Source organism: Lathyrus oleraceus, chromosome 4, assembly GCF_024323335.1.
Source record: "Lathyrus oleraceus cultivar Zhongwan6 chromosome 4, CAAS_Psat_ZW6_1.0, whole genome shotgun sequence".
NCBI classification, from domain to species: Eukaryota; Viridiplantae; Streptophyta; class Magnoliopsida; order Fabales; family Fabaceae; genus Lathyrus; species Lathyrus oleraceus.
The window spans coordinates 247,681,913-247,704,163 of record NC_066582.1 but is presented as its reverse complement, the minus strand read 5'-3'; the positions used below and the strand labels follow the sequence as shown (position 1 = coordinate 247,704,163).

Genomic DNA, 22,251 nt, shown 5'->3' with positions numbered 1-22,251 from the left:
AATGACAATTTCGATTAAATATCATTTTTAATCTTTCTAAATATTTATTATTTGAATTTAATTGATATATACACCGACATTGTAAAGATTTTATATGCGGTTAGTTAATCACAACCATTGATTTATTTAAAATGTTTGACTTTTATTTTAACCACTTACAAAATAATACAAATGGATGATTGTGATGAATTGACAGTATAAAACTTTTTACACTGACAGTGCATAACAATTAATCTCTTATTATTTTACTTTTAGTTTTAAAAAAAAACTTTAAAAATATTTTTCGTTTATTTTTTTGGTTTCTCATGTCAACGTCGGCTAACAGAAACTGACGAGGCAAGTCACATGAACGTTTTTTTTACTAAGTGTATTTATGACAGTCACAGCGTGACAAATATGTCGATGTGTCATGCCATATCAATTAACGTCACTAGCATAATTGATTACAAAAAACGCGTTAGACTGCGGCGGTTACAAATTAACCTTCTTAAAATAACATAAAATTCTTGTCATTTCTATAGTTGTTGTAATGGAAAATAGTTGTTCTATCCATGACTGCGGAGAAATGGTTGCATATGAGGTGTGAGGAGGTGTCATCGTCCATGTAGTTGAAAATGATTTGCTTGTTATCTCTGTGGCAATTTATAGTATGGAGTTTCTACCTTATTCCTTATTCACTCATAACACAATTAGTGAGGTGAGCAAATACTCTGGCACCTGCAAAAGGTTAACATAATACTTAAAATTACAAAACTGAGATAATGTTAAAACTATGAGAGATTCATTGATGCCACCGAAACCTTCTTAAAATAAGTGACTCTGACACTAATAAATGGATTATTTCATTTAAGGGAGACTATCCAACTCATACATAAATTGACATATATGTAAGCAAGCCACATATATACGGAAGCAAGCCACATAAATAGTTAATTTTGCTTCTTTGGTTGTAATTATTGTACATGAGACTTCATACATAAGAGGGGTGAATTGTGTGATTTGGAAAAATGTGATTTTTAAAACTTTTTGAAAATAAAATCATATTTTAAAGAGATTTTTGAAAAACTAAGCAGTGGAAAATGAAATACAAAAAATAACTTGCGGAAATAAAAGGAGTTAAGGGGAAAAAGAAACACCAAAAATTATAGAGGTTCGGGCAATACAAAAGAACTCACTTTTCTCTCCAATAATTGATCTTGAGAGTTTCCATTAAACATTGAGAGCTTTTAGTAGGAAATAATCATGAATCCACTTATATAAGGAAATGGTGATTGATCTTCAATCACAATATACAAGACGATGGATATGTGCATTTGCGTCTTTTCTTCATAATAAGTTTAAGAGTGAAGGAGTCAATCTTCCTTCCCAAACGGTGGATTGAAGTGGTTAATCTTTTTTTCACAAACAAGGACCTTGGAGCGGTTAGTCTTCAAGTTCCATAACATATGAGCTTAATACCTTGGTTTTGACCGGGCTAACCAAAAACATGTGAGATTTTAACATATGATTGATCTCAAACCTGTAAAGCTTTAAAGTATTGGGTTGAGCTCTAACTCATCTTGGTTTTAATAACAAGCTCACCTAAAACCTAAGAGATTTTATCACATGATAATCTTCAACCTAAACTAGGACTGACATACTCAATCCCAAACAAATCCCTAATTGGACAATATTCAACCAAGGTATATACAAAAGGTTCCCTTGGTGAATTTTATAATTTTACTCATTCTAGAATTACAAAATAATCTCACTCACAAAAGGAACTTTTCTCACAAAAGCATTTATACTAAAAACATAGTGAGAGAAAGTCTAAGAAATGTTTTGAGAGAGAGAGAGAGAGATAAAAGTGTCAAAACACAATTCTGGATGATTTGTAACGAGAAATGAAACATCTATTTATAGGCCTGAGGTTGGCTCAAAAAAGAAATTGCATTTAACGCATTTTGTAACAACCTAATAATCGTTTGTAAGTTCCATAAAAGAAAGGAAACTATACGTAGCAGATGTACATCATTAAGGTGCTGTCTGAATTGCTTGGGCGTATTTTTGAACTAATCTAATTGATTAGACAAAGGACCTAATCAATTAGATAAGTCAAATTTTTCCCTCTAGATATTTTAACAGCTCCCAAGTTATCTGGTACAACTTCAATACACTTTTGAAGATTTTTCTTTGATAAAATAGTTTGAAAAATATTTTAGTATGTGTGTATGCTTTAGCCTTATACTTTTATGATAAAGTTCTTTTGTATTACAATAGTTCACTCATTACTATAAAAGGAGATCACTTCTAAGTCAGGAGAGCATCAAATATTACTTCAAGCTTTTTTCAAATACTTCTTTTTATGTTGACACGTGCTTAAGTGGCTTGAGTTGAGGCTTTAGTTGCATTCTTTGTTTGCCATCATCGGATCATCGAGTTTATCAAACCCTAAAGATAGGTTTGCATCTTTATTCGTTTAATCGTTCTTGCTTGACTTATCATAATACTTTAGTTGTCATCATCAAAAGTTGATGTTCTTGTTTAAAGCATATCACCTGTAAAACAAGGTTTCACATTCTCCCCATTTTTTATGACGACAACGTATCTCTTATGGGAGGTGTTAAAAGAAACAATATAGATATATTTGGATTTATAAACTCTCCCTTAGTTAGATAGAGAGTATACCTTACTCTCTCTGAGAGTATATTTCTTCCCTTTGTCAAAATCAAAAAAGCGGGTAAAAATGCATAACGAAAAATAAATATGCAAACAAGGGAAATTTAGACATTTTGAAAAGGGAAACACACACTCATTATTATTTGAGAATCCAAAATATAGAAGGGAAATGCTGAATTTAAAATACGGAAAAAGATGAGTTCAAAGTACAGGTACGAGAAGGAAAGTGATGAATTAAAACTTTGTGGAAAAAAAAGCAGGAAATAACAGAAAGCAAATGAAATCACATAAAATAGATTATTCTATGCCATGTGTTCCATCATTTCTTTATATGAATTTATTCATATACTCGGCTATATTTTGGCAAAGCTTGGAAATTGTATCACTCTTGGTGCTCTCGTCCTCAATTGGTTCATATACTCAGTATTGGATTATGTAGTTTAATATGCTATCTACCAAATTAGTTGGTATTTCTTGGGTTAGGAGTCATAAGCGTAACACATCTCTCATGATCACGTAAGTATAGTTATTATTCTAGGAAATATGAATCTAGTGAGAAGGTAGGGAAAGATTTTAATATTTGGTTTTAGGTGAGGGACTTTGAAAGGCGTTATTTTCCTCTCCATAGAGTTAATTACCATGTGGTTTATGACTGTGGAATGTTTAAAGTTCTTGAAGTCGGTTTATCTGTCAAGAGTAAAGGTCATACCTTCAAAGGCAAACTCAAGGATTCTCATAAAGCGGTATTTGTGTATAGAAATTTCAAATCCCCTTATAGATGATCTTAGATATGTTCCTACAAGACTTAGGTGAAGGTGTGAATAACACAAGAAAGGGGGATTTGAATTGGGTTTTACAAGCAAAAGCTTTTTCCAGAATAAGAACACAACGAACAAGTTAATAATAAAGAGATAAAAATACAAGTATTTTTATCATGGTTCACTTGAAACTCAAAGTTACTTCAGTCCACCCGCCAAGGTGATTTTTCCTTATACACAAGGACTTAATCCACTATAATCAACAGATTACAATAATCACAAAGAATAACCTTCTTTGTCTTCTCAAGGATCAAACTATACCCTAGTCTTCTTAAGGACTCACAAAGAACAACCTTATTTGTCTTCTCAAGGATAACCTCCTAAAGGAATCAAACAAACAGTTTGAATAATATTTTGTGTATTAAAAGATGCTTCTTTACAAGCAGATTTTACAAAAATGAATAATAAACACTTAAAGAAAAATTGTGTATAAACAATTAATAGCTTTTCACAAATAAAAAAGACTTGTCAAAATATTGTGTCACTGGAGTTTTCTTCAAGTCTCCAAGTCTCACTTATATAGCATAAGAAGAAGAGCGTTGGAGGGAAAAAGGGGAAAATCTCATAGAGCGGTTGTCCACTGTTGGATGGGAAAGGAGTGATAATGCGTATTGTCATTCGTCTACAAAATCAGTGACAAGTGTGATGTATAGTACTGTCTTGGCCCACAAAATCAGGTAGTGGAAATGATGTTTGATTTTTACTATTTACTATTTGATCATGTTCCCATTTGATCTTATCTTCAAGTTCATTGGCTTATGATGAAAGTTGATGAAGCATGAAATGAAGAAACATAAAACTGGATTCAGAAACTTCATAATCTTTTGTTAGAACCTTGACAGTGTCAGTAGTCTGGCTTGAGATCTTCATAATCTTTAGAGTTTTCATAATCTTCAGTCAGAACCTTGATAACTTCAATCGTTTGGCTTGAGATCTTTAGAATCTTTAGTTCCACAACACAACTTCAGAAGCTTGTCATTCTTCAGAAGTTTGGTGATTAGAGTCGCGTCCAGAAGCATGAATGAGAGAACATTGCAGTAGTAACATAATGTCTCCTCAAAAGCTTCTCAAGAGTGAATCAGCACATAAGCAAAAAGATCATTGCAGCAGCAATATTGGACATATTTCAAAACTTCTAATAGTTGGCGTAGAAGCAAATTTGGAACACATTATTCAGAAACTGATGATGTTGCACGTCATATATTCATAATCAAAACTGGTTGTTAAAGTTACACAATAACAAACCATTAGGGTACCAAAATTGTTCTCACACAAATACAAAATTGTTATCATCAAAACTCAAGGTATAGATGCAGAACCAAATTGTGTTCTAACAATCTCCCCCTTTTTGATGATGACAAAATATGTACTTTGATGAACAATTTTGTACAGGGTAATCACTGAAGAATACATCTTACAGAAGCATAAAGCTCCCCATGAGATGTATAATCCTATAAAATCAGAATGAAAGAACACTTTCCTGATTAACCTTTTTAAAGTACCAGAGTAAATTTTCAGTCAGAATCTGGTTTATCTTCAGAAGTTGATTGATGTTGTCCAGAGTGCTAGTTTGATAACGTCAACATTCTGATAAGCTTCACTTCAAAAGCTTTGTTAATTTCTTTTGAATAAACTTTAGAGTTGGTTATCTTCTTAAAAGAACCTTGACTTTTCAAGTCTGATTACTATGGAGGAAACTTTTCCTTATAGCTGGATGCCAAAGTCACGGTTTTCAGAAAGAATTATCATAAGTGCGTTGATGCTTAGTACTCAATGTCCTAGGTTCAAAACATGAATATTAGTTCCTTGAATCTGATTCTCAATCATCATCATGAAGGTTGTACAGACTCAGATAAAAGACCATTTCATCAGAAATTGGTAACTTATATTCTGATCTTGAAACTTCATGACAACTTCTGATGTTTGATTATAACCATTCTGATTCTTGAAATATAATCTTGCAAAGCATTTAACAAACTCTTTTCGAAGTAGTTGTTAGCATAAAACATTATTCCATGTTTGGGTTCTTACTTAAGGAATTTAGGTATCAAAATAAACACGAATATTCCCTTTAGGTACGTTATGTTTCTCCCCCTTTATCATCAATCAAAAAGACATAGACAAAATAATAAAATAAACCAAGAGATACAAAAATATTTTCATTATTAAGACACAAAGGCAGAAAAGATACAACTAGTAAAAAAAACATTAAAAAAAGGGCTAGGGTTTTGAGGAGGAGGTAGAGGAAGTCTGGATAGAATAAGTTGAAACAACAAGTCCTGTTTGTCCATACGCTCTTTGACCAGCGCATTATCATTCTTTATTTACTCAGTGGTCTTCAGAAGTCCAACTGGAATTTCTCCAGATGAAGTTCCAACAGAAGATTGAGAAACATAAACTCCAACTTGTTGAGTTTCAGAAACAACAATCTGAACAATAGCTTCTTCCATGATACAATCTTGATGACCAGAACCAACCATAGGATCCTGAACGACCATAACTTCCTGAAACAACAACTTCTTCCGCAACTTCCTTAACTTCTGGAGCAGGAAGACATAATTGGGAATTTCGTAACTTCCAGATTTCCATTAAGGGAATAAACCCAAAAAGGAAGTTTCTTTTAGAAACTTTGTACCCGAAATTCTTCAGCCCATAGATCATGGAATTTATCCATCTTTTATAGGCTTCCCAAGCATAATCACTTTCAACTGAATTTGTCGAAGAACGACTGATTCTCATTGCTTCATGCAGATGGCTTATGGATTTTGATTCAAACTTCCTCAAAATCTTAATAATGTTGGGATATGGTTTTAGTGGTTTAGGGTAGCTAACAATAAGTTGAATTTTTTATTCATCAAAGTCAGGACCAAAAACATATGGAGTAGTGATGAGAGGTGATTCAGGGTTGGAGAGGACTGGTTTAGTTTCGTAGTTGAACATACCTTCAGGAGTGCCTTCAGACACATGGTCGTCAGAAACTCCCAAAGGGGATGTTATAGGAGTTGTGAAATTCTATTCATTGGTTGGGGAGAAGAAACACATGGTGGTGGAATGGGTGAAATTTGTAACTGTGAAGGAGATGGTGGTGATGGTATATGTTATTGTTGTTGTTATTGTGACAAAGGTTCAGAAACTATAGGAGTTTCTTTAGTAGGTTTTATAGTGGTTGGTTTAGGAGGTGGTTGAAGTAAAATAGGTTCAGAAATAATGGGAGTACTAGCTTTAGAGGTTTTGGAAATGACTGGAATGGGTTGAGATGTATGAGGAGGTTGGATTGGTAAGATCCTTTGGGAAATAACAAAATTAGAAGTAATCGGAGTGCTAGATGCATGAAACTTACCAGACTTAGTGTCAGAAGCTTTTGAAGAGTTTTAAACAACTCCAGAAGTACCCTTCAAAAGCATGGCTTTCTGGCGCTCACTGAGAGGCACCTCGTCTTCATCCAGAAAGACATCGGCTTTCTGCTTCTTCTTATAAGGCCTTGAAGATCCTTCTCCTTCGGATTCCTTCTTCCTCTTCTCATGAACATCATGATAGGTTTCAGGTAGATTGAAGGGATCCACCATTGGGTCAATTCCATCCTTCTAACAGCTTGCCAGATAGTACAATAGAACTTATGGAGCATCAATCTAAGTGAAGATAGGAAAGTTGTCTACGGGAGTTCTCATTCCACAAATATCATCCTTAGAAGGAAGGAAAACTTGCCTTACATTTCTAGAAATGAGACCCATACTCTTTAGATTCTTCCCCCCATAATACCTTATCAGCATCCTTCACTAGTTCATTGGTCAATCTACTGACCAGAAGGTCATCTACCAGACCATTCTCAACGAGAATGTCAAAAACCAGTCTTCCATTGGGGATGAACTTGCTTTTATTCTTCTTCGAAGATCCACCAGTTATGGATTCTCTGATAGAATCCCTCATGAACTTGAACAAGATAGAGGGAAGTCCCAGCTTGAGACCCTTCTCCAAAAATAACAACATGAACTTCTGACGTGTGTTGACATATTTATAATCGTTGGTGCTAGGCATGTGATGAATGCAACCGATAGTTATTTTGAATCAAACTCTTAGGTTGTCTGTTAAATCCTTAGCACTATGACTTTTATCGTCCTCAAAGTTAGTTTTAGCTTTAAAGATGACAGGAGCGATAACAACTTCTCTTTTAGCATTAATCTTGGCACTGTGAAATCTTTTTCCTTTTCCATCATGAGAGATTAAATCAGCAATGGTTTTTTCAGTTATGACAATCTTCATGTTCATGACATAGGAAGTAATCTTTTCCTTTTCAGTAGTGGCATGCACCTAAAATTGCTTCATCAAAACTGGATACACAGGGCTAGTTAGTCTCTCAAAGAAGGTTTTCCAACATTGAAGTTCTAGGGTTTCAGAGAAATTAAAAGCATTGTCTTTCAAGTTCTTAAAGTCTACAATAGTTTCGCAGAGCACCATTAACTCGTTGGCAGGAGTGTGTATAGTTAATTCTAGTATTCCTTCCATGATGGGATTGTTTTCACCAACCATTGATCGACTTAGGGAGAGTTGTTGTTGAATTGGTTGTTATTGGGCATCCATTGAAGAAGATGAGGAAGATGAAGAGCAATTGCAAAGAAGGTTGTTTTAGGTTTGAAAAATGGAAGTGTATGAGTATTGTGTTCGTAGTGTGAAAATGTAAGTGAAGTGGATTTATATAAAAAAAATTGCAATGATGACAAAATGGAAATACACAATCATAGGGGGGAGTGTAAGAGTTTAACCTAATTCCAAGAATTGTGAAACCCAATATATCACGCTTTTATCATGCATGCTCAAAAAGTGGGACATTTGTCACCATTTAGAACGATATGACAACCATTTAATGCAACGACCATTCAGAATCAGGAAGACAAATTGATAAGATTGCTTCTGATCAGAACCTCTCTGATTCATGAAAAATTCCTTACTTCAGAAAGCTCATGTTTCAAAGTCAACAAAAACATTCTCAGAATATAATCTAGAATTCTGAAGACATAAACATTCTGAAATACATATTTTCATTTTGGACATAAATCCATAAATAAGTTTTTCAAAATGAACACAAATCTATCTTCAGCAAGGGGTTTTGTAAAGATATCAAGTTCATATCTAGGGTTTGAGACCCTCATGACAAAAATCACAATCATGAATTGATCCAAGAATGGTTATGGGCATCATACATTAGTTCCATTGATTCCTACATGCTATATTGATCAAGTTTTCTTCAAGAGTTTGAGGGTGATTTGCCTTGGAAGCCCTAGTTTGACTAGGTATCTTGAGTAACTTCTCCAACAAGCTATCTCACCATTTGATAAAATTTATCAAGGGGCACTTCAAAATTCATCATCCTATGCATATATGATCTACCATGAGCCTATAAATTCAAGATAATTGAAGGTTAGCAAGTTGGTTGATGGTGGTTGGCCAGATGAATTCATCTAATCAAAACTGGGTCTCCTTACACCCTATCTCCTACAATTTTCACCATATGAAAATTATTCCAAGATAAAACTTACTCTAAATTACATTCCAAACAACTTTAATGTTGATACCTAGAGCTAGTTTTGCTTGGAAAATCATTTTCTATGTTGAAACATTATAGTTCATTTTGTCTAAACCCTAATTTGAAAGTCAACTTCCCAAGGCCATAACTTGCTCAATTTTTATGAGATGAAAGATTTCCAAGTTGAACAATCAAATTCAAGATGTATACTTCAACTTTTATGTTTGGAGTGAGAGCTAATTCAACTTTTATGAGCATGTGATATGAGGCTACATTATAGGTCACTTTTGACTTATACCATTGAACAAGTGATTTTTCCAAACTTCAAAAATGCATAACTCTATCATCTCAAATCCAAATGACATGAAATTGGTGACAATTTTGAAGGTCGTTGAAAGATCTACAACTTTGATGAAGACACTGTTCTCATTTGAAGCACACATAAAAAGTTAAGCAAGGTGGAATATTGAGATATATGGCTTGACACTTAGAAAAAATTTCAACATCTTGAAATTTCCAAACTTCCACCTCAAAATTCATCATGATACAAGCTCGAAATGGAAAAGTGTTGAACATGAAAGTTGTTCCTCTTGATCTAACCTTTCCAAAAACTCCAAGTTCATCCATTTTGGACAAGAATTACTAGGGTTGTGCATGGCATGAACATGGTATCATCATTTGGCAAAGGTCAAACATCAAATCTTCACACACACTTGCCTTGCAATCCAAGTTGATTTCAGACCCTCTCACACTCATTTGTGGATATTGAGCAATGATCTCATGGGCCTGTACACGCCCATGCACCCATGCATCATCAATTACCAATTTTGGAAAGTGAATTTGAAGGTGCAATTATCACTTGCTGCAGCTATAAATAGAGCCCCTTCTGCTCAGAATTGAACAAACCTTGCGCGCCAGCTTTGCCCCCTATTGAAACCCTCTCATTCCAAAGGAAAACCTGATAAATTTTAACTTGAAACTTGAGTTTGAATCCCAACTGTTGGAGATTCAAAAACTCCAGGATCCAAAGCCTTGCAACCTCGTCAATCACTTCCTAGTAGCTTCTCAAGTGTGATCAGATCATGTTTGGAGCAAGCAACATCAAGAATTGCACTACATTGAAGGTAATTTTCAGAAAACTTCATCTCTTCGATTCTCTCTCTATCTTGCTCAATTCTCTTGATTCTTTGGTTGTCTGAAGTCCTACCAATGTAGACAAGAAGATTGAGTTGCTTAGAGGTCAAATCGAAGCAACTCAGTTGACATACCTCAAATTTCAACTCCTCATATCTTTCTATATGTGAGGAGTTAGTCAAAATCGAGGTGATATTCGTGATCTACGCCATTTTTCCTTTCAGATCATGTCCTCCTTTTTATTCTGGTGATGGTTGAAGGTGGACCAGTCCGGTGAGATCCACCGGAGAAGAAGACCGGAGCTACAGTTTCGGCTGTGTGTTGGCACGTCTCCAACCACATGATCCATTTAAATTGTTTTAATCCTGAGCGTTGTTTCTAATTACCACGCGTGCTGCTCAGTTGGCTAGAGACCACAATGGAACACGCGCTGGTGGCCACTTGATCTGCCACCTCAATTAATGAGGGAGATCAAGTGGTCCACGTTTTTTCTAATTATTTGAATTTCATTTTAATTGCTTTATTTTCATTAATTCATATTAATTTTAATATTGATCCAAAAAATATGAGAGTTTCACCAAAAAAATTCAAATATTTTCCTCTTTCATATTCTGAATTAAAATTATTTTTTGGATCATTATTAATATTTTTCATGATTTAATTGATTTTGCATTTGTTTTTAATTGTTTAAAAATACTTTTAAGTCTTTAAAAAATCTGAAATTTTTTCTCAAGGTCCTTTGACCTTGTTTGACCTATGATAAATCTCATGGCCATTTATTTGGTGTTTTGATGAGGTTTTAGGAATTTGACAAACCATATTTAATTTAAATGCATTATTTTAGTATTTTTAATTGAAATAAATGCCAAATAATTTTGTTGACCAGTTGTGATGACTTGTTTATGTTTGACTCTTGTTGTTAGGCATTGATCAAGGTTGATTTGACTTTGTCAAATTAATATCATTGGATTTAGGGGATTGATGGAGTGTACATTCCATCTCCTAAAATGAATGATATTAATTTGGTAAAAGTCCTCCTTTGATCAATTTGAGATTTCATTTATTCCCCTCCCTCTTCATCTCATTCCCCTTCTTTATGCATTCATCTAATTTGGCCTATGATATCTCAAAGTCCAAAAGTTAGTTGATTGAAAAATTAGCATGAGTATGAATGAGATTAGGCCACACCTTTTGCATATTCTTTTTGTGTGTGGTATGTTTCATGAGCATAGTTCATAATACTATGTCTCTAATATGCATTAAAGCCAAAATTCTATTGCCCGACCTCAAATAGCTGTGACTTCTACATAAGTCCAATTACGATTGCTTAACATAGCGCTAAATTTGTGACATAAAAGGCATAGCATTCTAGTCAATGAGATTGTAAGTCTCCCCTCTTTCATGGTATTGTGTGGAAACTTGGCCTTTTTTCCTTCCTTTGGAAGATATTTTGGTTCAAGGATCCATGCTTGTGATAAGTGGGTTGAGTATTCTCCAAATAATGTCTAAGAATGAAAAGCAAAAACAAAACAATACTAACTTCTAACCTATTTGCTGCACCTCGAAAAATGAGAACACGACCTAGCGAAGCGCAATTGCACGCTCGCAATGATGGACTGAACAGAGTCGCCACCGAACTCTATTTATTCCTAAAAAGGAAAGGGGAAATATCGATAAAACCAAAGAAAGAACGACAATGATTATGGTCGTCGCAACCAAATCAGGGTTCGGGAGTCGATTACGCAAGGGGAAGGTATTATCACCCCTCACGTCCGTTGTACTCAACGGGAACCATTAGGTTAGTTGTGCGCGTTAGTGTTAGTTTGAAATGTTAGGCTTCTCGAACTATTATGAAGGAAAGAATAATGGGATCAAAAGAAAAGATAAAGTGTTTTGGATTTTTGTAACAGGGGGGGCTAAACCTAAGTTTTTTTTATTAATGGGTCTGACAAGATTTCGCAATCCTGCTCCTACGTATCTCAATAGAGAACTCAAGGCTTACGTAGTTCTGGGTAGAAAATTTTGTTTGTTGGTCGATTTTAGCGAAAACTATCTTGTAATAATCGATGAAAAACATTATTTAACCCAAAACAGATGAGGATCAAACGTATACCACACATCGAATGGTTTACAAACCAACATTCAGAAAAACGTCATTTATCTTAACTCAACAATTATGGACAAAGCATTGATTTACATCATCTTAAGACAAGATGTCTTTCTTTTATGAAAAGGTTTTAAAGATCGCACGACGGCGAACAAAAGAGTTTGATTGGTTGAAAGTATTTTTGGGTTTGAAAGACGAGTATTTATGACTTGCAAGCTCTTACAACTCGGGTCTAATACTCGGGACTACGTCTGGACCTTTCACCCAAGTAATCTTTTTCTTTCAATTTTATTAAGAAAAGAAGTTTGAATATTTACAAGTGTTTTAAAAGGAAGACAAACACTTATGGCAGGCAAGCTCTTACAACTTGGGCCTATCATTCGGGACTATAACTGGATATTCCATCCAGGGTAATCTTTTTATTCAGATTTTATTGAGAAAAAGATTCGAATATTGGAGTGTTTTGAAGAGAAGACGGATGCTTATGACTTACAAGCTCTTACAACTTGGGTCTAATATCCGGGGTTACGACTGTATATTCCATCCAGGGTAATCTTTTTATTTAGATTTTATTGAATAAAGGTTTAGATATTTATAAATGTTTTAAAGGGAAGACAAACACTCATGGCCGGCAAGCTCTTACAACTTGGGCCTAGCATTCGGGACTACAACTGGATATTCCATCCAGGGTAATTTTTTTCTTCAGATTTTATTGACAATTACTTGTGTTGAAGATGGTTTGAAGAAACTGAAATTGATTGATGATGGAATGTGAAAGTTTGAAATCGAAGGGAGTAGGATGGATACCCTCAATGGGATTTGGCAATACAAGGACTCCAAAACAAGTTGAATATAAATAAATAGAAGCAATATGATTAAAAATGATTTTTTCTTTAGCATAAGAAAGAAAAAATAAAAGAAAACAATGCTTTGAAAAAAAATTAAAACGGAGTGGGAACTGTCCTAAATTAAAAAATCACAAACATAAAACAAAATAATAGGGAATTAAATAAAATAAGAATGAAATGCCCAACCCAAGAATCAAACCAAAGATCTCCTGGGAGACAAAGGGAGTCTCACCCACCGAACCAGGAGTGGTTGATTGAGATAAATCTCCCCCCAATAATACAAAACAAGGTTTTAAAGGGGAAGATAATAAAAAAAAGTGATTGGGCCAATGATTGAGGATCAATATGAAAGGGAGGCACAATATCTCCAAGGGCGCAGGCCGGGAGTTCTGGGTCGGACCTCGACCGACCCGGCTGAAACATAACAAATTGATAAAACCTTGGCCGCTGGAACATAAGCCTTAGCAGTCACGCATCCATTTTTATTCTTCGACGTTGAAGGAACCAAAACGCCAAAGCCTCTCTCACATTTGCTTCGTCTCCTTCGCCAAACACTCCTACACGCCGGCCACGGACTTTCGAGCGGTCTCAATCTCGTCGACCATGGCTTTCCTCTTTGTATCCTCACGTTCTCGCAGGGTGAATGCGAAACTTCACTCATGGTTTCATGGTGTGACGACCGAGTTCTCTCACGGCTTCAAGAAGTGTCTGCATAAACGATTTCCTCTGTCGTTTTAAACAAATCGGAAAAATGGCCTCGTTTTTTCCAATCGCGCAAAGAAATCGACAATAGCAACATTGCAATTGGTTAGGTGAATCAGATCGTTATTAAAGATGGAGGTGATCTCATACATATTATCCTTGTTTACAAGTTGTCGTTGTTATGAGGTTTCGCGGTATCGGTCATGACGGTTCAAAACATTGGTAACAAAGGATAAAGCAGTAAGATTAGCATGAGAAAGTAAAGTGGATTTACCTACACCAAGCGCGAACGGATACTCCGGGAAGCTATCAATTTCAAGATTATTCGTCTGCTCCTTCCTCATTTTCCTATGAGTACCATCTTCCTTCGTATTATCTGTCCCATTGGAAAGAAATCTCGCGTTAGAGATTTTTTGATGTTGTTTGGAATTTTTTGTATCTTGTTGATCTTTGGTGCAGTTTTGGATTTTTTGACGCAGTGTTGGTTTTTAGCACAACTTGGAAATTTTTAGTCACTGTTTTTCTTGGGATTTCTCTCTGTTGATACGATGGAGGAAATTTTTTATCTCAAAATTTTCGATCCCCACCTTTTTCTTTTTCTTCACTATTGATCTTTTATAATAACTGACAGATGTTTGCTGTGAGGTTGCTGGAATATATTCTTTGTAATGGAGATGGGAAGCTTTCTTAGATCCCTTTTTATGTTTTTCCAGTTTTGTGCAAGTCTGCCATGCCTATTATGCCATAGGTGGAATTGTAAGTGGGACAGGATAAAGCTCAATACGAGGTATTCACACCACTGCCGAATGAAAGATGGTTGTCCTCTTTCCCTTTTGAAGAGTGCAAATTTGATTTTTTTTTCCAAGCCATCTCACGTGGTGACACCCTTTGAGGTTCAAGAATGGAATTCCTTCCAGCTTCTCTCTATTGCAGAAGAAGACAAGACAAGTTCCGTGGTGCTTTTTTTTTTACTTGATGTGTGGCATTTTACCTCATGTATCCATATCATGTAAAATCCTTTCAATATGCACAAAAATCTTGTAATTCCATGAATTTTTTTATTAAACATGCCTCCTTCTATTTTTTTGAAATTAAAAAAGCAAAAAGAAAAATAATAAAATAAAATAAAAATAAAAGGTCACTCCAAAGATTTTTCCCTTATTACTTAGACCAATATGACTTAACTTCTCAAATGGTAAAATGTATGTCTTTGATTAAAGATAGTAAATTTAATCGGCATGAGATTAGCAAATCTCCCTAAATTGTGAGAATGAAAGATGTATGCATGATAACAATATACGCATTGATCTTAACAAAATAGCACAAACAAAAATTAACTAATCCTTGATTAATGAATTCCGACATGTGTATGGAGGTGAGATCTTATGAAGTGCTCATGACGTACAGTACAAATGAGATGCTATTGAATCATACAGGTAACTTTATACAAATGAATATATGTGATTGAATGAATGCGAATAATTGAAATGCATATGGACGATCTTAGGTGGGGCAAAATTTAAGGTGTGACAGTTGCCCCTATTTAAATATCTTTACCAGATGGCATGAGTTATGATAATCCTCATGGTATTACAAGTGAAAGGTATTTAAATACAAAAGACCCAAAATTTGCCCCTATATGTGATGACATGTCGTGCTATGAATCGAAGGACCTCTTCTGGTTTGTTGGGGATGTGATGGACCCTAGCGTGATTTTTATGATGGATGATGGATAAACCTGTGGGGAATGATGAGAATACGGTAGCGGTATTTCATAGGAAATGTCAGAGGCAATGGGTGGAGACTCATTGGGGATGACAATTTGCTGGGAAAAGACACTGGGAACATCTAAAGTACAATTTATCAATAGGTCCATACATGACCTGGCATTTTTAGAATACTTTTGACAATTCTGGGGATCTCTTATAAGAAATATATCCAATCAAAGACTTTGGAGATTTTTAACATAAAATTTATCCAAAACAAAAAATAGACGGGAGCTTCTTACGAGAAGATTATCCATATAACATATTGGAGTTTTCTTACTAGAAAATCATCCGCACAAACTAGATTAGGAGTCTTCTTACAAGAAGATCATCCATGCAAAAAAGGGTACGATGATTCTTTACAAAGAAATAAATCAAAACCAAACATCATTGGAGTTTTTCAACAAGAATAACATCCAAGCTTCTGGGAATTCCTTAAAATGAAGAGTCACTTGTGACTTTCTAGGAACCATCAGGAAAAACAGGGTAATCAAACTCTCTGTATATGCCGGCAATTGGACTTGGACCGTAAGCAATGGATTACAACTAGCTTCTAACGGATTGGTGACAACTTCAATTGAACTTTAAATGATGTTGGCAACAACCAAACTTCAAATACCAATTACGATTAGATTTTCAAACGGAGTGCCAGTTATAACTGGACTTTTTAGAGAAAACCAACAATAATTGATTTTTTTTACCAAAGTGCCAGTTACTACTGGACTCTAAATAAACTCCAATGACCATGAGATTTTGAAAAGATACCAGTAACCACTGGGTTTTTGATGATAATGCCAGTAACAACTGAATTTTGGAGATGCCAATGACAATTGAACTCTTGAAACGATACTAGTGACAACTATATTTTAAGGGTACCAAATAACCATTAGATTTCTGATAAGATATTAGTGACAACTAAACTTGACATACTAATGACAATCGGATTGGAGATAACATCAGTGACAATTGGACCTTACAGGATGCCAATGATGATTGGACTTTGGATGGAGTGCTAGCGACAAATGGTCTTTGGGTCAAGGGATAACAATCAACGACGAGACCGAATGGGCAACACAAATGAGTACAAAGTACATTTTGAACCATGCATAATATAATTTTGTTTGTTTTAGGCATGATATATGAATGATCATGATATGCAATGCTGACAATAGGTAGTCTGGTAGTTTGTAGGGATTGTTTATAGAGATTCTGATTCCTCAACACCAATAACTCAAACCCGTACAAGTAATAGGCGCATCTATAGGAGAATCTATCAAGATTGATAGTTATAAATAACCAAAGGGCCATCCTTCCAGAGGATTAATAAGTTGTGTTCCATGGAGATTTTTGTTGGTTATCCAGGAGTATTTATGCAATCTTGAGACTTTCGGAAAAACAAATGATTTTCTCTTGATTTTCACTTATATCAAAGTAATTTTGTTCCTTTCACTAAATTTCAAATTCTTTTCAAGTTTCAAATTTTCATTATTAACAAATAAATGACACTTTGCATAACAAAGAAAAACATAGAAGAACACAATAAACAATGATTGATAGGCAAAACTTGTATTTTATTCAAGGATGGTAACACACAAATGGCATAGCTCCATGGAATGTTACAATTTTGAAAATGGCAATAAGGAAAGGTTTACGTTGAATTTAGTGACCACTAACATCCCTAATAGATATGATTCCCCAAAACCTTGCTTCTAAGGGGAGTAACTGGATTGTTCTTCCGCTTCAGATTCTTCTGTGTCAATCAGTAACAACTGATGCAGTTTATGCTTTTTGCCCCTAACTTTTGCCTGGATCGCCCTTTCGAGTTTTCAATCCACCGGGACGCTCTTTTTTTTTGCCTAAGTTGCCCTTTCAGGTTTTCAACTTAGCGAGCTATCATTTTTCATTCATCCCTAACTTCTGCTTGGATCGCCCCTTAGGGTTTTTGATCCATCGGGATACCATTTTTTTGCCTAAATCGCCCTTTTAGGTTTTCGACTTAGCGGGTTTTTATTAGGCATAGTATTTTTTAACTGCATCAGAATTCACGGGGTGTGAGAGCTCTTCATCATCCATAGTTGTGAGAATTAAGGCACCTCCGGAGAAGGCTTTCTTCACAACATATGGGCCTTCATAATTGGGAGTCCACTTCCCACGTGAGTCCTTGTGTAGTGGCAAGATCTTCTTGAGCATGAGGTCTCCTTCTCTGAATTCCCGAACACGTACTTTCTTGTCAAAAGCCCTCTTGAGCCGTTTCTGGTATAACTGCCCATGGCACAAAGAAGTCATTTGCTTCTCATCTATGAGGTTTAACTGATCAAATCTGTTTTGAATCCATTCAGCCTCTTCTAGCTTGGTCTCCATCAAGATTCTCATTGAAGGTATCTCCACTTCAATTGGGAGAACCGCTTCTATCCCATATACCAAAGAGAATGAGGTTGCCCCTATTGAAGTGCGGACAGAAGTCCGGTATCCATGCAGTGCAAAGGGTAGCATTTCATGCCAATCCTTATAGGTTTTCACCATTTTCTGCAGGATCTTCTTGATGTTTTTACTAGCGGCTTCAACAACACCATTCATCTCTGGATGATATGGTGAAGAGTTATGGTGCTCAATCTTGAAGCTTCCGCATAGTTATTTCATGGTCTTATTGTTCAGATTCGTCCCATTATCTATAATGATCCGGCTTGGAACTCCGTAACGGAAAATAATCTCTTTCTTGAGGAACAGTGCAACCACTTGTTTTGTCACATTAGCATAAGAGGAGGCTTCTACCCATTTGGTAAAGTAATCAATGACAACCAGGATGAAGCGGTGACCATTGTAAGCTTTAGGCTCGATGGCGCCAATCATATCGATGCCCCACATTGAGAAAGGCCAAGGTGGCGTCAAAACATTTAGAAGGGTCGGAGGCACGTGTACCTTATCGGCATAGATTTGGCATTTATGACATTTTCTAGCATAATTGAAGTAGTCGGATTCCATGGTCAACCAATAATAACCAGCTCTCAAAATCTTCTTGGCCATGGCATGCCCATTAGCATGAGTTCCAAAGGATCTTTCATGAATCTCCTCGATCAACAGGTCCGCTTCATGTCCATCCACGCATCTGAGCAGAATCATGTCGTGGTTTCTCTTGTATAACACACCATTGCTTAAGAAGAATTTGGATGCTAACTTCCTCAATGTTTTCTTGTCAAGGGTTGTTGCATCTATTGGATATTCTTGGTTTTACAAAAAGCATTTGATGTCGTGAAACCAAGGTTTACCATCGGCTTCCTCTTTAACCGACTGGCAGTAGGCAGGCTCAACTTTCTGCTCTATCTGAATGAGAAGCGCTTCATTATGGAATCTAACTTGTTACATTGAAGCCAACATAGCCAAAGCATCAGCTATTTGATTCTCAGTCCTCGGGATATGACGAAAAGTTATTTCGTCAAAGTATTTTATTAGCTCCATGACATAGGCATGATATGGGATCAACTTGGTATCATGGGTTTCCCATTCGCCCTTGACTTGGTATATCACTGAGGCTGAGTCTGCACATACTTCGAGGATTCTGATTCGGAGGTCAATTGCTGCTTCGATGCCTAGGATCCACGCCTCATACTTTGCTATATTGTTTGTTGATCACACTGAATTACACCATATTTTTGACTCGGATTTCACATGTTTATTAGGACTTTATTATCATTTTGTTTGTATTATGCTCTCTTTTATATTGTTTTCAGATATTTAGCTCTTTCAGACCCTTTTAGAAGAAACGGAGCAAAAAGACCTAAAATTAGGGTTTTTTGGCGAATATTGTACACATGTCGTTGCACATGGCGGCCGCCATAGGAGAATCCATGACTCATCAGCCCTCAACCAGGAGGTAACCGCCATATTCCCATGATCTTTCCCATTTACACACATGGCGGGCGCCACCTTTGTATTCCACGTTCCCACTAAGGAGATGTTGGAGGGCACCATGGTCTTTGCAAGCTGCTGAAATCCTCTATAAATAGTTCGTTCCATTTCATTTTCAAATCATCCAACTTAGTTTACAACACTAAGACTATATTTATCATGTGTAAAGCAGTAATCCGTCACATCGGGGGGTTATCGCACCTTAGTGAGATTGAGTTGGGTCACTTCGAGTTGTTGTCGTCTTTATCTTCAGAGTCGGAGGTTTATTTTCCTTGTACCAGATTTAAAGCCTCCGTTTGGAGCAGGTTCTTATTTTATCGTTTTATTTTATTTATTTACTTGTCTCACTTTACTTTATTTACTTTCTGTATACGCTTTACTTTATTTACTTTCTGTCTACGCTTTACTTTATTTATTTTCCGTCTCGCTTTACTTTATTTATTTTCTGTCTCGCTTTACTTCATTTATTTTCCGTCTCGCTTTATTTTTATTTACTTTCTGTCCACGCTTTATTTTTACACGCTTTACTTGTCCCTTACGCCTCACATTCTAAAACAACTTTTCATCATGATCAATCTCGTTGTGTTTGTTGTAATTGCCATGTCTGGCTAAGTCTTTTAAAGGTTAGAATGTAAGGATCACGGTTAAAGAGATGTTTCACATATTGAATCTGTAGAAATACTTTAAAGGCTGTTTTGATTTTTAACTTGAGTTTTTTGAAACAAACTTGGTTAGTTTTAACTATTCAAGGAGTGCGAAAGAACCCTGGCTTGGTTAACTAGGAATTTTTATCACTTTAAGTAAAAACTATTTTTGAAACTGTTTTCGAACGCGTTGATAGATTTAAAATCAGAAAACTCCTTGGGTAAAACTTTCCAAATCAAAATCACTTTTCAACTAAGTTTATGAGTCTTATTTCTTAAAAATAAGTTTATTACTTTAGCGTTCTGCGCACCTTTTATAAGTGACAATAAAAGGCCTTAATTTAAGGGTAAACTCGGTTCTGAATACGCGAAAGCGACAATTCCTGTTAAATGGATTCTTTTCAAGAGTATAAAATATTGCCTCATAAGTAGTTCTATTTAGACAATCGAAACATCACTTAACTGACGTGATATACATTCAAACCTGTCTTTACCTGCATTTATTATTTACCGTTATTTTGCAACATCAATATCTCTTTTATACCGCCTTAGATAAACATTGTAACGATAGTAATCAATAGATTGATGATTTGGTCTCTGTGGGATCGATATTCTTTTATATTACTTTGACGCGATTCGTGCACTTGCAAATTCACCAATCAAGTTTTTGGCGCCGTTGCCAGGGACCAACTTCGTCAAATTTCGTACCCTGTTGTTACACCGTCTAGACTAAGGCATTATTAGCCGGTAAATGCGAAGAACCCGTAGTACCGGAAATTTAGTAGATCCTTTAGCGGAACCCAAACGTTACACTCGTACACGCCTCTTACTCATCCGAATTAAGAAAGTTATGGCCGAGAATCGCGACCGGAGACCTCTTAAGGAATTTTCCCAACCCTCTGACGAGGAACCTAGTTCTAGTGTAGTAAACCCCCTTATTCTTGCCAACAATTTCGAACTAAAACCGTCTTTGTTGCAATTAGTGCAACATAACCAATTTGTGGGTCTCGCTACTAAGAACCCAAATCAACATTTAAAAGTTTTTATCCAACTGGTGGACACCTTTAAATCTAACGATGCTTCACCTGATGCGATCCGTTTAAGATTATTTCCTTTCTCCCTTAGGGATAAAGCACGTTCATGGTTAGATTCACTTCCAGCTAATTCAATAACTACCTGGGAAGACCTTAGAAGAGTATTCCTTGCTAGATATTTCCCCCTAGTAAGACTGATGTTCTTCGAAACCAAATAAGTAGATTTACTCAAAACCAAGGAGAATCACTTTTTGAAGCTTGGGAGAGATATAAAGAGCTATTAAGAGTCTACCTACACCATGGCCTAGAACAATGGTTGATCGTCCATACCTTTTACAATGGACTCAATTATAACACCAAGATGAGCATCGACATTGCCACAGGTGACGTGCTGATGAACAAACCTTACCCTGAAGCTTGTGACCTAATTGAGGATATGGCCCAAAACCATTACCAATGGGGAACTGAACGAGCATCAATAGAGAAAAAGGAGACCCAAGGTGGAATACAGTAGGTAAGCTCTCTAGACATGATGCAGGCGAAAATGGACGCTTTAGACCTTAAGATAGAACATATGTCTACAAACACTCACACCGTAGTAGTAGTCCACAGAGAGTGCGAGCTTTGTGGATCTAAAGGACACGAATCGGTGGAGTGTAACCTTTTAAATGTCCTGAACACCGACCAAGTGAATTACGCTCAAGGTAACCCATCTTCAAACACTTACAACCCTGGATGGAAGAATCATCCAAATTTTTCCAACAAAAACCAGAACCCTATCCAAAATCATGCACCTCAGAGACCACAAGGTTATCAAGCCCAAAAACTAAATCAACCTATGCAAGTTGTGCCTCAGAAGTCTAACCTTGAGAAGATCATGGAGAGATTTATATCGGGCCAGACTCGGCAAAATAAAGAATTCCTAAACCAGAACATTCACGTAAACGAACTGATAACGCAATTAGGAACCAAGGTTGATCAGATAATCACTCACAACAAGATGCTTGAAACCCAGATCTCACAGGTAGCACAAAACCAAGCCCCACAAACTACACCTGGAGGACAATTCCCTGGACAACCTCAACCAAACCCTCGAGGTCAAGCTAACGTTAT

The 22,251-nt window shown here is 36.0% G+C and overlaps 1 non-coding gene across 1 annotated transcript; it reads right to left on the bottom strand.

Moving 5' to 3' along the window:
- Nucleotides 1-21,337: 21,337 nt before the first annotated feature.
- Nucleotides 21,338-21,444, bottom strand: LOC127077554 (small nucleolar RNA R71). Its single transcript, XR_007787350.1, has one exon. It is a non-coding gene; the product is annotated as a small nucleolar RNA R71 (small nucleolar RNA).
- Nucleotides 21,445-22,251: the final 807 nt, after the last annotated feature.